We start from the raw sequence: 14872 nt of genomic DNA on the forward strand, positions 1-14872 counted from the left end.
TTTGTCAATTTGCCTTGTCTCGATGAAGTTTGCTTTTGTGAGCCCCCCAAAAGGTACACTGAACTACCCACAGATGGGATGTGACCAAGTGAACTCAAGCAGGTTTGCTCTTTGCATTCACTTCTGATTTTACCATATTAGAGCAGGGAGGAAGGTGCAAAGGAAAAACTAAGCAAGTTACTCTCCACAGAAGAAAGTGAAAGACTTGTTTAGGAACACAAGAGAAACAGGGGCCTTGAAAGTAACACTGGTGCCCAAAAGTATTACTTTTTGTTCTGTACACAACTCATTTTGCTCCATCTAATCTAAAAAATGCATTCGCATAATGACTTTTTGTTAAATAAGAGGTACACTGTTGAACTGTTTAATTATACTTTGGCTGACTTGCACTTATTTTCAAATCCTTATTTCCTAAGAAGTTTAAAGGAGACGGAGTTTTCCAAGCTCTCTCTTTAATCGTTTCACCTGTGTTTACTTGGAGAGTTTTCTTTCTAATCCAATTTCCTTTCTTTTTCCCTCTACTTTCCTTCTTCTTTCCCCCTTTCCTCTCTCTTTCAGAACACAGCCCTGGGGCATTCAGATTTAGGCAGCTGTCCAAATCTATTTTGAAACAAAATTTTAAATCAAAACTTCTTGCAGCTATAGAGCGAGGGTCATATGGGCGTGCCCTGGGTCAGCAGGAAAACTTGTAAGGACATTGCAGACACTTGTCTCTTTCCACCCCCAGTAAATATGTGCATAATGTAGAGCTATAAAAATGCTATTTTTCAGAAGAAGTTGAGGTCACCTTGTCCCACATAGGACCAGCTGAAAGAACTTTGGCTCGGAAAAGAGGGAAGGTAGGTATATCTTACATAAGAAACATAAATTTTCCTGATTAAGAGCAAAGCATACCTAGATTTTGTGCTGTTGACAAGCAGTTTCATTATTACCTAATTATTACTACTAATAATTACCTAATAATTACTAATAATTACTTGGTATCAGAGGAAGAAAAACTGTGGAACCTGAAATGCCATGCAGAGAAGGGAGAACTCATGGCACTTTGCAGATACTGAGATACACAAAGCTCTTGTTAGTGTTCCTTCTGTGTTCACACCTGTCAGTTTTCCATACTGAACCCCCAGTAATCCCGTAGTATGGAGAAAGGTTGATACTTGGAACAAAATTTGGGGCAAAAATAGATGTTAACACTTTCGAAACTGCATTTGTAGGTGCAAAAACATGCTAGTATTTTGATTTTCCCCCTGATGTTTCTATGGTAGTTATCCTTGTGTGTTTTTCAGCTGCTTTTGAGGCACTGCTGCACTGCTGGCTGTGAAAGTGAGAGAACAGTTTTGGCAGATGAAAGGCCAGCAATGATAGCGCTGGAATGTGACCTCGGACATTTATCAGAATGACATTGTCAGTCAGATGATACGGCATCCTTATTTTTCCAACCACTTCTGGCACAAATTCAGGTCAGTTCAGGATGGGGGCACACGTTGCCATGCCATGCATATGCCCATAACTGGCCTGTTAAGACTCACAATATGAAGTTAGCTTAGTTAACACAGAAAAGGTTTATTTTCAAAAGCCTCCTCTTATGTGTAGGTATTTAACATGTTCCTCTATCACTTCCAACCTGTTTTAAAAATCCGCTTGCAAGAAACCAGTGGGATTAGAGAAAGACTGTAAAAAACCTAGATAAATTGAAATAGATATCAAATGAGGGTAATTTTCTCTCTATGGATCATGGGTATTCTTCTGCTGAATAGACCAAGGTCTCATAAACTCTTAGTGATTATTCCTTACTGCCTCAGATTTGTGAAGTATCTAAAACAATAACAGAAAAGAAGTTTTTATCTAAAAGAGAGATTTTGAGTAAATGATGTTACTTGGGTGTCATTTCCATAGCTTCCTTCTCCCTATCTGCCAGTGAAAATAATGGGGGCAAGTGTTTGGTGGAGAGATTATGAGGGTGAAAGCTGGGACATTTTCAGCCTGGCATTGGTTTGCACTGTGAGCAAGTTACTTCCACAACATCCACAGCTGCAAAACAGGGTGAGACTTAAGAGTCCTCAAAATAAAAACCCTCTCCTTTGTAAATGCAAATTCTATTTCTACAGTACTACTTCTGGGATTGTACAGATCTGAGACTTGTCTGCAGAATGTGTCCCTCGGGACATTCCAAAGGTTCAGGAATATTTTGGGGTTTTGTTATGGCATACAGATTAGGACAAGGCATGTAGGTGAGGTTGTCTTTAAGCTAAATGGTTGAAATGCCAGAAATGTGGTGCTTAAAAATCTGGACAAAAGGAAATACTTCTACTCCTCTTTCTTGATTGTGGAGTGTGGAAGAATTTCTGTGGTTGTTGCCATGATGAATCATGCAGATAGTAGTTATGCATGAGTTATTGTTTTAGGATGGAACTCCATGCTTAGTTTTTGATAATGCTTCTGCTCTTGAAGGGAGAACTGAAAATGGTTGTGTTCTGTATTCAATTCCACCTCTAATTTTTTGGCAGATGAATATGCTGCATGATGCTTGTGTTTGATTATTTAAATAGCATTCATTTTTGTGCATAGAAAACACAACAAGATCTCTGATATTCTAGAGTTGAAAAATTAGAAATGAGTTAGTAAATAAGTTGAAAATGACAATTTCAGCCAGCTATGTCTTTGCATTTCCAAGATAGTGTCTTATGCAAGCTAAAAAGGTCAAGTATTTCTTCACAGCAATGGCCACCTCAGACCAAAAGAGAGCAGAGGGAGTCTTATCCATGTTACAGTTTTTGGTCATAAGCCTGTTTGTTTGCTTTTGAAATAGTAGAGTAATTACAGAAACAGAAAGCATTTCAGAGTGAATGAATAAGCAAAATATTCTTATTCTTGGTGAACAAGTGCCTATGTGCTCCCATTGACAGAGTGAATGATTTCTATATGTGCATATCAAAAAAATAAGGATCAGTTTAAACAATATTTTGACTCATCAGTCAAGTTTTAAGCATGTTCATAGTTTTCTCACTACTTTTGAATCCCATGTTTGGGAAGTGACTGAAGGTATTGGCTGAGTCATTTTCTGGTGATTAAGTGGTATGTCTGAACAGGAAACATACTGCAAAAGGCTTAGGGGGGTTATAAATAGAACATGTTCTGAGGGAAAATTGTTATGCAGACAGCAAAGTCTGTTGATACATGGCTGCATAGATGTTGTCTACTGTACACCACCAGTATTTTTAAGGAACATTTTCTTGGTTTTTTTTTTTTTTTTACCCCCACTTTAATTACTTAATACCATTTCTTTACATCCTTATTTTATTTAGACGAACGTCTGGGGATAGTAGTCACTTTTAAACTTCAAAATAAACTGCCTTGATAGCTGTCCTTCTGTTTTCAAGGCCCGTGTTTTTTGACTCCAAGAAGACATTTCTTTAAACTTATCCTTGCTAAACTGACAAAATTCTGACTTACTGTGCACTTCCTATGTGCTTTCTTCTGTGATATAGTCTGTGTATGTCACATGAACAGAGAGAGCAAGGAATGGGACACAGGTTGGGAATTCCAGCATGACTTCTGCCATTGGTAAACTAGTGAGTTACCTTAGACAAATTTTTCCATAATTTCCCTATGTTTTCCTAGAACAGTGATTTATCTTCACTTTGTTCTTCTGGAAAGGTAAGATGACAACTGTTCCCCCATTTTAGAATGCTGAATACAAAGCATAACAGGATACTGTATGATTCCCTTGAAATCAAGGACTTAGTCCACAAAACCAGAAAGAACATCTTTTTTCCCCCCTCTCCAATTAGCAGCAAACTCAGGATCCCTATCTGGTCATATTCCAGTGCAATTTACTGACAAATGGATCACTTGACTGGAAAGAGCAGTTCTGTCATTGTTTAAAAAGGAGCTATGTTGCTAACACAGGAAGAAAAATATTGTGGACAAGTAATGGAAATAAAATCAAACTTCCATAATTTATAGCTGGATCAAGAGCTAACCAAAGCCAGTAGGAGTCTTTCCACTGACTTCATCAAACTTTGCATATTTGTCCTCAAAAGTGCAAGTAATGCAGCCCAGCCAGGCCCTGGGAGATGCTCCAACCCCTTGTTCTCAGCTGACCTTCTTTGGCCAGAGCTGCCTGGGTGAAAGTGGTACTACACACAGAACCAAGGGCAGGCCAAATGAAAAACCTGGAACAAAAAAATGCTGTAGGAAAACCTGCACTAAACCAGACAAAGCTACATATATATAACAGTAAATGGTAGCAGTATTATGGGTTCTTTTGCCTCCAGGCAAAGCACCCACACATTTATAAATAATGACATGCAGACATTAGTTTAGTTTAAGATGCTTATTGATGCTTTGTAGACTAATGTTTTAAGCAAAACAGAAGGCAAGAGTGGGCAAGTTTCCAAAATCTGGATATATTGTGAAGTACATGTAAACTTTCTGTGAGCACACAGTGAAATGTGTTTGCTAAAAATCCTAATACTGTATACTAAAATAAAAAAAATCCTACTCAGCCACTGCCTGAAATAAATGATACAAGAAGTGGCTGGGCTCAGGAAGGAAATCAGCCATTTAACTAAAGCAGAAGCCTCCTTGCAATGCAGAACTTTTTTTTAATAAGGAAGTTTCATCTGTAAACTTTCACAATAAACCCTTCTCTGAAATGGTCTGTTAGATAGAGACCATATTTTATAGACATTTAATATTATTTATCCATGTATAACTAAACTTTTGTTTACTATCTGACAACAAATATTTGTCTGTGTGGGCAAAAGGCCAGACAGTGATCTCTTGATCACCAGGAAGTAAATCAAACATTTGAATCCTGTGGAGATATTTCAAACTGACTTTTTAAAATTTTGAAAATACCTTTTGGTCTTCAGCTTATACACTGCTAAACAGTGTGTTGGTGAATGGGTGATGGCAGATGCATATCTTGAAAGAGCAGCATAATTGCTGCTCATTAAGAAATTGCAAGGCAGCAATATATGGCTAAAAGAAGCACTTCACATGCAGAAAGAAGCGCTTGCAAATCAGGAAGGCTGAACAGGCAAAAGAAGACTTTTGAGCTGTGCTGAGTTTCTCAGGTCAATCCCACGTATGAATTGTAAATATTGCCCTATGAAGGGCACTTGAAAGAAATGCCAGTTCTGTGAGCCAGGCAGAACAACCCCAGAGCGAGCTGATGGACTAAGTTTCTGCTCAACAGGATTTCCCCTGGGAATGTGGCAGTTGTTAGTCTTCATTTCAGCTGTTGAGAAAACGCGCTTGTGCCCAGGCTTTGTTTCCTCCCCAAGTGCTGCTGTTACCATTCCAGGGAGTTAAAGTGGTTTTGCTCTCGGTGTGTTCGGGCTCCTCCTCCACCAGCTGAAATCTGTTATTTCAAACTCTGGATACAGAGGAGCAGGAAAGGTGGAGGGATGCCAACTGCCCTGTTGACAAATTTGCAGATGCACGGGACCTTTTTTTAATTAAGAACACTTTTTTTTTTTTATCCTGGTACTAAAACTGGAAAGCTACTGGCAGATGGTGCAAGTCTGAAAACGTCTCTCTTTAAGCTACGATTGTTCCTAACAAGCATGTTCCTAACATGACATGTTTAAACACTATATGATGGAGTTCATAAAAATATTTTGCAGGTTGTCAGGAACAATACTGCTCGTGCTGTGAACTGGTGAGATTGCATGAGCTAAGAAAATTCAGGGAACAGGAGGCTGTTCGACAAGCCTTGGTGTTACCCTGGGAGCTGGTGGCTATTTGTGAGGTGGCACCCCTCTGCCAAGCCCTAAGCCAAAGGCCAAGGGGTGGCAGAAAATGTGGTGCTGCAAAGCCTGCCATCCCTGGTGGATGCAGCAGCCAAGGCTGAACTACCTGCAACATCCTTGACATCTCCAAAACTTACGGCAGGGAGGAGAACGGCCATGGCATTATTCCACACATGGTCTCAACCTTGCCAAATGCTTGCTGAAAAACTTCTTTTGCTCTTCCAGGTGGGCTATAGCACAGGTCTTCCCTCTCATAAGCAGTGCTGAAGAGGACTGTATCGTCCTGAGCCCCTGTGGATTTGGCAGAGGGGTTCTGGTAGTGTCGATGTCTGTGCATGGCCCACATCTGTACGGCAGTGCTGAGCTCCTCTGGGAACAGAGGTGTTAGGGAAGGCTGAGCTCTTCCCTACAGATTTATGGAAAACTGACAATGCTGGCAGGGGGCCAATTTAACTGGGAAAACCAAAGTTGACTAAGCTTGAACAACTTAATTATCACACGGGGTTAAACAGGTAAAATGGCTTTAGGCCCCATTTAAGAAACCAGGGATGAAAGGGTGGAAACAGGAATAAGCTGCTTTTTTTTTTTTTTCTTTCTGTGATCAGATAAGAAAGAGAAATCTTCAGTGCTGCTGTAGCTGGATGCAAAATAAAAAGAAAAAGCCTTAACGTTGCAGCGAGTAGTTAAAAAACAATTAAACTTTGAAGAGCATATTCCCAAGTAGCATTTTGAGAACACAGTTGTGTTTTTACCCAGTGAGAAGTCCAATCTTTTGAGGATAATTTTCCTAAGTTTAAGGTAGTGATTAGACACCTATAACTCACAACTTTATAACATCAGGTTTAGGGAAAGGTCTCTTGTGTCTGTGTTGTGGGCAGCCTCTCAATGCTATGAATATCTTCAGCTTTAGCAGTTGTGTTGCTGTGCTGCTGTTTGGCCTCTGGTGACAACCACTGAATTCTTGCTTTCAGTGGATGTCTTAGTCTTTTTTCCTTTCTTCTTTTTATTTTTTTGCAGTTGAGTGAAATCAGAAGAAAAGTTGGTTATTGTTTTAAACGAGCATAGTACTGACTCCAGTGAAACATAGGAGGCTGAATGAAATTTTCCCTCTTACCAATAAACATAGTAGTGAAAAATGTCAATATGCACACGCCACTTACCTCCTGGACCATGACAACTAAGCAGTTTTGCATGAAGTATTTGTAACATTTGTAACTTATATAAATCATACTGAAATGCAAACCTACAGATAAACCAAATTTTTTTAAGTATCAACACTTCTTGCTGAAATATGTATAATAAGCAAAATTTATGTGAAACCTATAGGCCCTCAGTTATTCCCCTCTTCTTGACAGTATCCTTTGAAAATCCATAAATGGCATTAAACGTGCATAACTCTTGTTTCTTAGCAACCTTATTTTTTAAACAAAGGGGGTTTGAATACATATAATTTATTTATTTTATGCTGTCAAGACAGACAATGATGTATAACAGACAAAACTAATACCCAGCAGTTGCTGGTTGTTTTCTATTATCTCCATAGAGCAAGTTAGAAACATTTGTGTTAGATAATTTAAAAAAAAAAGGGACTATATCTTCTTCCTAGTCATTCCTTCTTGGCTAAGCATGGGAAGTGAAGTCATCTCTTCTCTAATACAGCATAATGCAGCACAGTAAATGATCAGCCAAAGATCTCCCAAAGTAAACTCTGGCATTGCCAAAGAAAGTACCTCCTTCCCCGAGATTTAGCACTGAACTTCCAACATGGGTTTGCTCATGCATATGGAGTCATAGACATTAAAGAAACAATTACAATAGCACAGACTTACTAGAAGTGTTTAACTTAAAAATGAGGAACGAGAATCTGTGAAAGGGGAAGGATGGCACTTAGAAGTGTTGTGGTTTCATCCTTGAGTCAGGCAAGTGTGTCTGAGTGTTCAGCTGTCTGAGAAACAGTAATTTCCCTAAAACATCTCTGCATTCAGACTTATCGTGATGGTCCTCACTAGTTCAAGCTCTGTCATTCTCCTATTAATGACACTCAGGGAAGTTTTTGTTCAGTAACACCCACAAAACATAAATAACATTTAATTAAATAAAGTCTCTGCTAAGATTTAATATGCCAAGATCAAAGCATGTGGAAAGTGATCTTTGTCTCTGACAGAAGGTTTCCCACAGACAAGAAATAATCTCAGGTTCTTGCTGACAACACATACAGAAAGGTTAATTTGTATTAAGAATGTGTTTACAGAAGGTTCCCTTTATTCACAGTCACATTCTAGGAACTATTTTCATGCAGGTGTGTGCTAAATACACAGGTCTACTGAGTTGTTTTTATTGTTTTTGTGTTTGGTTTTTTTTTTTTTATTTTCTCACAAAATTTCCCCAATCACAGATCAGTGTATTTTTGTTCTAATACAATCTGGAGCACCCTCTCTGCCTGCTTTGCAATGTGACATCCTTCAAGCAGTTACCAGCCCATGCAGATGTTTTAGCACCCCAAGAAAGCAGAATCTATTTACCAGCTGTACACGGCCTGGAATCATTTGCCTGTGTGTTAATTTAAATTTCTTTATTACTGTGGTGGACAGTGAAGTTTCACTTCTCTCTGCAAAGTCTTAATCTGAAATCAAGCATCACCAAATTCAGAGCACATTTTCAGGGAAGGTGTTAGTGCAGCAGTGCAGGAAGGAAATCTTATCAGCTTTGCTGAGCTTGGTGGGTTAGTTTTACAGAGAGTCGTTTGTCAGCAGAATCCAAAGCAGCAAAGCTGCAAGCACTAGCTAGGGAAATGAGGCCTGATCCAAAGCCTATTGGAATCCATGCAAAACAAAGTTTAATTACTTGATCCTTTTCCCTCTGAAGTCAGTGAGATGTTGACATTTATTTCAACAGGAGAAGTAGCTTTATGGCTTTGATATCTCTCATGTATTTCTCAGAGTAATGACTTCTGCAAATCAAAGCAAAATCAAAAGATTTTTTTTTTATTATTATTTCTTAGAGCACAAAACCCCAAGTGTCAAAAATAAAACATAAAATATCTGTGGAATAAACTCTGATGACTCTACATTAAAAAAATTAGGACTTTTAGTGATATTCCTTAAGGAAATAATAAAAATATGTCCCTATGGAAGACTAAATCTTTTAACAGCTGACTAAAAGACTGACTACAAGGACGGGAAAGGAATAAAATGGAATTCTTTACCATGCTGACCTATTCTACCCTTCCAAATGCCCACCCTATTTGATTATCTGTCAAATCTTCTCAAAATTCAAACACATCTTACAAAATGACATGTGCCCTAAGAGAAGTTTCAAACTTTTTAAGGTTCTGTTTGTTGCTTTTCAGAACTCAAAATTGTTTCCATAATTTGTAATTACAACATCACCAAAGCTGGCATTATCCCTTAATGAAGTAAACTGACAGTGAGACAGGACTCTTATCATAGGAATAAATACAGGACTATACTTTTTTTCCTTACTAAAATGAGAGTTTTCCTAGACAGTCTGAGGGTCATTTCTTCTGCCTTCAAAGAAGGAATATTTTATGATTCCTGAGCTAAAGATTTTGAAGAGGCTGGTGGTACTCTCTATAAATCTCTATAGAGAGCTGGGTACTCTCTATAAATCTATAAAATTGCATTTAGCAAAGTGTTTTAGGATACGAATCAACTGAATGACACTGGGAGCAAGAGGTCACCTAGTGCTCAGATTTGGTGTATTGTTAGAAATTTTATGTCACTAAAATCCTTTTTAGCTTCAGAGAGAGTTACCCAACAGATATGATCCAAAGAGTGAAATTTCCTAGATTTGTGTCAGTAACCTGCATTAGACCAGCTCTATCTCCTTTTTGTGAAAATATCAGAGAAAATACACACAGAAAAAATCAAACCACCCACACACGTGCCCCCAAACAACAGGTGGTTTGCATTGAGGAAAGAGGGACTAATGGTACCAACCTGGGGATGTGTGACTGGCCAGGTGTGCTGTGGGATGGTTTGTTAGAGCTTGCCCTCTTAAAGGGTAGAGGCAGCACAGAGCAAATACAGATCCTGGCAGTTCTGTGCCAGTGTGGAAGAGCCCCACTACTGTTTCTGCAGCAGGAATTGCTAATATGAGGAAGGTAGGATGATGAAGAACCCATCCCCAAACTTCCCTAACAAATTAATTTGTAGTCTTCTGTGGGAAGAGGGCTAGAAAATTAGCTGTGTGTGCTTTGTAGGTACTTCTGTGTGTTTTTTTTTTTTAGTGAACCGAAGTATTTTGAACTGTTCCTCAAGAGAAATGTGTAAATCTGTTAATGTGTTTGGAAACTTGAACAGAAATGTTGTTTAGAAGCTGTTTCACACTCGAATAGTTCCTTTATATGCTAAGGGTAGCATATAAATACATCTGATACATCCAGGATTGGGTAGGAAGGGCTATTTCCTGCACATGTGGTAAGAAAATCCTGCTATTCCAGGCTCCAGGAAAACTATATGCTCCCACGTAAAGAGTCCAGCTTCCTTTCCTTAGATCTATTTTCTTTTCCTCACTCCATAGAGCAAAATTCCTTTAAAAGAACCACTCTAATGGCTTTATATGTTCATGTAAAACAAAAAGCATTACTAAAGGAAGAAAAAATTTTTATTTAGCTTCTGATTCTCACCAGAGATGAGTATGATGACTAATTTCAGACCCAGTGCAGGAAAAGACCAAGCCACCTGTAATGGCCTTTCATGTGATGTAGCAGAATGTCAAGGTTTCACCCTAATAAGAGGTTTTTACCTTCATAACCTCCATAAGCTAAGGAAGTCTTATTTCCTGCACCCTATAGATTGCAAACTGATACATGATGTGTATGTGGATTCTCAAAGTCATAAAGGAGGTGAGTGGTGGAGGAGGGAGCTCAGCGTGGTCTGCTGAGAGCCAGGCCACAATGTAACAGCCAGACCATCTCCTCTGTATGAAAAATTCAGTTAACTTTGAAGAATACCACAAGAAGGGCTTTTTTTGTGTTGGATATGTAGATAGGATTACATTTGCAAGAATTTGAATACATAGGCTTGCACATATCAGGAAAGGGAGTGTTGCACATAATCAGCCACAGTGAGGGATGAACAGCCTAGAGCAGAGTTAGCAGGCACGGCTTTATCCTAGTTGATAAGGCTGGATTGTTTTTTGTAAGGACTATTCTTATTCTTTTTTTTCCCTATCCTTTCAATGGGGGAGAACAGGATATGTTTAAACAAAAAAAAAATAAATTACAAAGCCGCTGCCAAGTTAGAAAAATGGGTTAGGAACTTGGTCTCACTGAAAGGGGAGGCTGTGCAGCACCCAGGGAAGTTGCTATTTCCCTTTATGGTTGCATGTCCCACTCTTCACAGAAGGGAGGGTGGGCTAGAGTAGCAAGCACAGCCCCATGTAATGCCAGATTGGTGGTTCCTGATTAGTGTTTGTTAATCTAATCTGTAGTGAAGAGTGCTCATCTTAGCCCAGAGGGATCAGATTAGAGAGTATCATATTTATGTTTTCCTTTGAAGAGAAGTAGGTGTGACTGTGAATAAAGAATTTCTTAATTCTGGTTAAGTAACATCTAATGAAACATAATTTTTAAAGATGGTTATCATAATATTTAAGATTAGCGAGTGTGAATTATACATTCATCTTTTGGCCGTTTACAAAGATCAAATAGTTAAGGATAAGGAGTAAATACACTAATTATAGTTATTAAATAGCAAGGTCCCTGATGGGCTTCATGCAGCCCCATATGTGTTTTGCTAGTGATGCATAAAATTTTTTGAAGGACTTGGCAGAAGAGGGTTATCTTTTTATGGACTCACTAACTTTTTCTGAGAGGTGTGGAGGGAAGAGGACAGCTGTGAAGGTGAAGAGACACATGGGAGGCCAGTGCTGTAAGCATCTTTCTCAACAAATTAGGAACAGGTACTCTAAAGAAGGAAGTTTTGGAGTATTTCCTGGTAGAGGTTAAATTCTTTCTGACTTTGTATTTTCTGGGCTCTCTGGCTCTCAATGGTGGACTGAAACTAGGACGACTTTGTACAAATGATATAGATATTATTTCTTTCATACACGCATCTCCCTTTGCTAACTACAGATCACTTTTTCTGGAAGTTTGCCAAGAGCATTTTCTCATTCCTAGTTCTTGCCTTCCCCAAGGCTGCTAAAGAAGATGGTCTTTTAGATAACAGGAAAATGGTATGCACCATGATTTCTATATTCTTGCTTTTATCACTTTGAGGAAAAAGTACACTTAATCTTCTGAAGTGAAACAAGCAGACAAACATACTGCAATTCTAAGTTAATGATTGAGTAAAACTTGGGTTCAGCCAAGCACGATGCAAAAAGCTAGAAGACAAATTTCAACTCAAATGAAAGATATTTTCTACAACAAAATTCCTGCCTTAACATCAATAAATTATTTTAGAGACTTGGTGAAACACTTAAATCATTACAGATTATGTTACATTCAGCTGTGTGTGGATAAAAAGGGCTACATTCACACTTGTTTTCTCTCCGTGTTATCCAAAGTCACTTCAAATTTGGTTCATAGGAGGGAAGTGTGAAAAGGGTCAGATAGCTCATGTCATGGCAAAACAGGGTCTGGCTCCCTTGTTCTGCCGCAGCCTTCTTCAGTGTCACTTAAATGGGACATGTCAAAATATTGACGACTGTTTTAGGTTATCTATAAACTAGGCCTGCTGGGGCTTTTATCAAAACTTTAGGTGAGTAAATATGAGCTTTAGCTTGTTCACCTTCCTTGTTGCAGCACTTTAAGCGATTCTTAATAGTTTTTCTTTGTTCCTTTTCCACAAAACTTTGTTTCTGCCCCTAGCAAGATGTTGTTACTGTTGATTGAAGCCAGGCAGTCACAGTGTCAGTGCTGTCAGTCACATCAGCTGTCAAACTTTCTTTCCAGTCGACTCCTACTTGCATGCCGACCTAAATCTTCTTGAACTTCCCGGATACATGACAGCCTTTAAGCTTCCTCGGAACCAGAACCTAACCAGGCGAGACACGCCGCCCCGAGTTCCCCACTCCGCCCCGCCGGGTGCGCTGTCCCCGCACCGCTTTCCCCCGTGACAGGTGGCAGCTCCCCCGCCCCGCTCGGGGCCGGACCCTCCGCCCGGGGCTGCGGGGCTCGGGAAAGCCCCAAAACCGGCGCCGGCCGTGGGCGGCGGGGCACACGCACCTTGCGGCTCGCCGGGCGCTCGGGCAGGCGCTCGCACGGGGCAGGGGCAGGCGGTAACACGGGCAGGCGGCCCGCCCGCCCCGGCCCGCCCCGGCCGGCGGCCCCGCCCCAGCCGAGCCGAGCCGAGCTGAACCGAGCCCCGGCGGCAGCAGCGGCAGCAGCAGCATGTGGAGCGGAGCCGCCGCCGGTAGGTCTGCGGGGCGGGGGCGCTGCGGCGGGCGGAGCAGGTGCGGCGGGAGCGGGGCTGGGACGGGACCCCGGCGGACGGTCCCTCCTGCGCGGGCGGGCGGCAGCGCCCGGCGCCGGGCTCGGCTCCGCGGGCGGCGGCGCTCGGGGCCGCGCCGGTGCTTGGCCGGGCGCGGAGGGCTGTGCCGGGCTCTGCTGAGCTTTACTGAGCAGTGCCGGGCTCTACGGAGCCGTGCCGGGCTGTACCCGCGGGTCTGGGCGCTGCCGGCCGCGGGCTGTACCTGCCCCCCGCGCGTCCGGGGCACCGCCGGGTGACGCCGCGCTGGCCCGGGCGGCCACGCGGGGAAACTCAGAATAATCTGTCGCTCCGGCGATTAAGGCAGACCTAAGTGCTTTCCAAACGTGTTACAACACTGAAGTGGGCTATTAGTTCGGACGCGTCTTAATGAGTGTGTTAATCAGCATAACATCCTTCCCCGCTCACCTTTTGGGCTAATTGAATATGGCATCTGCTGGGTTTTCTCTTTGTGCTTTGAAGTGTTTGTTAACCTGTGATAGTGATTGTCTTGTCATGTTCACTCCGTTTTTAATGTGCAAATTCAGCATGTGACTTGAATTCAGATAGTTGGCCGTGGGTTGGCTCATAGACTGATGAATGTAGATTTATTTGCCCCAAGGGTTATAGGGTTGAACTAGTATCAAAAAGTTTAAGTTCTCTCTCAAGCTTATCATAAAAGATCTGGAGGTCTCTGTCGACTTTAAAAAACTGTTTACAATTGGCAACCTTGCTGGTACCTTCAGCCAAAATGAGATTTGAGCGGGAAAACCGAACTGCGTTCTTGTATCTAAAGATGGTCCCTTTGTATCTAAAGATGGTCGATGCAGGTCGAAATGGAGGCATGTTGGCATGGTCAGGAAACTTCATGGGAATGTGAAGTTATTTCCCCCGCCCTCCCCTTAAAGACTCTTAAGTCTTGTGGTAAGGTGGAGCAGCACAGTCCCCTGCTGCCAGTGCCAGCTGGGGTGTAGCTGCCCCCTCTCTGACTCTGCTGTTGGTTTTGAGGAAGTTCATAATCTCTCTGTGACTCAGTATCCTAATCTTTAAAATGGCTTAATAAGACTTGTCACGCTTGCCTCCCAGGGACATTAACATCTAATTGATGTTCATGGAGTGCCTTGATCTGGGAGAAAAGAGGGCATCTTGCTTCCCTCATTTCACCACTCTGTGTTGGGTGCTAATTATGTTACATGGGTGGAAAACAGATTATCTAACAACCAAACTGGAATTCATGTCTGTTATCATTGACACAAGCACTCTAAATGAGTGTATGCCCACTTATGCTGAGTTTGAGGTGTCTGAGTGTTTCTCTAATTATGGTGGGGTTTTTCCTTTCTTGAGGATGCAATCTGAGAAATGCACTTCTAAAGTACTGTACTGAAGCATCAGCAAACTTTTGCTCCTAACTCTAGAGTTTTTCTCTGTATTCTGAGGTCAGTAAAGGTGTTAGGAATTAAAACTCAGCGCTCAACACGTCCTTGATCTTAGTCTTACTCTAACTGAATCTTGTGTTCAATGTTGGTTTTTGTCATGTTTCACTTCTTTAGAAACTGGAAAAAATACAGTTTTACAGTTCTCTGCTTGAAAACACAAGATGCCTTTTTAAAATATGAGTTTTATCTTTGTAACCATTGTACTTGCTGCCCAAAGCAGTAATTAGCCACTTTACTCCCCTGA

General features: G+C 41.1%; 1 protein-coding gene across 4 annotated transcripts in view; it reads left to right on the forward strand.

The window, feature by feature from the left end:
* Positions 1-14872, forward strand: part of MICAL2 (microtubule associated monooxygenase, calponin and LIM domain containing 2) — a 161695-nt gene that overhangs the window by 22448 nt on the left and 124375 nt on the right. For all 4 annotated transcript variants that reach the window (XR_007907187.1, XR_007907186.1, XM_051803808.1 and 1 more), the window contains one exon: positions 772-839. The gene's annotated coding sequence lies outside the window, so the exon portion shown is untranslated. The remainder of the gene's footprint in view (positions 1-771; positions 840-14872) is intronic.

This window comes from Manacus candei, unplaced genomic scaffold, assembly GCF_025592945.1.
Source record: "Manacus candei isolate 608988 ecotype Guabito, Panama unplaced genomic scaffold, ASM2559294v1 h1tg000060l, whole genome shotgun sequence".
In the NCBI taxonomy this organism is placed as follows: Eukaryota; Metazoa; Chordata; class Aves; order Passeriformes; family Pipridae; genus Manacus; species Manacus candei.